The sequence below is a fragment of the Octopus bimaculoides genome, chromosome 5 (genome assembly GCF_001194135.2).
Source record: "Octopus bimaculoides isolate UCB-OBI-ISO-001 chromosome 5, ASM119413v2, whole genome shotgun sequence".
In the NCBI taxonomy this organism is placed as follows: domain Eukaryota; kingdom Metazoa; phylum Mollusca; class Cephalopoda; order Octopoda; family Octopodidae; genus Octopus; species Octopus bimaculoides.
The window spans coordinates 97,810,506-97,811,048 of NC_068985.1; positions in this window are offsets into that span (position 1 = coordinate 97,810,506).

Sequence of the window (543 nt, forward strand, 5' to 3'; positions counted from 1 at the left end):
AAAATATAAAATGATACCTGTAAACGATGTCCTCCACGCAACAGATACGAAATTTCGCTGATTATCGTAGGGTTGCTAGAGAAATATTAAGAAAAATAAAACAAACTGTAACGGAATATGCTAGAAAATTGTCCACAATGAATATCGTCCGAATGAATTCGAAGAAAAAAGAAATGCCAAGAATCAGTCATGGTTGTGTGGTAAATGATGTCGGGCTAAGCCTACTATAGCCTCAGGCCGACCATTGGATTTGGTAGACGGACACTGAAAAAATCCCGCCGTATATATATATTCTATATTATCTAAGTCTATGAACTATATTTGGAATACAGGATAATATAATGGATTTTACACATAACTGTTATGGATTATTACAGAATACCAACCAAGGAAGAATATATGGATTAAAAACTCTCATACTAAAGTGTACTTACCAAAATCAAAAGATGTAATTTTTAATCGTTAATTTATATTTCAAACAAAACATTTTATCATATTACTTCATATTTAAAAAAAAACTACCATTCGATAAATTATACAAAA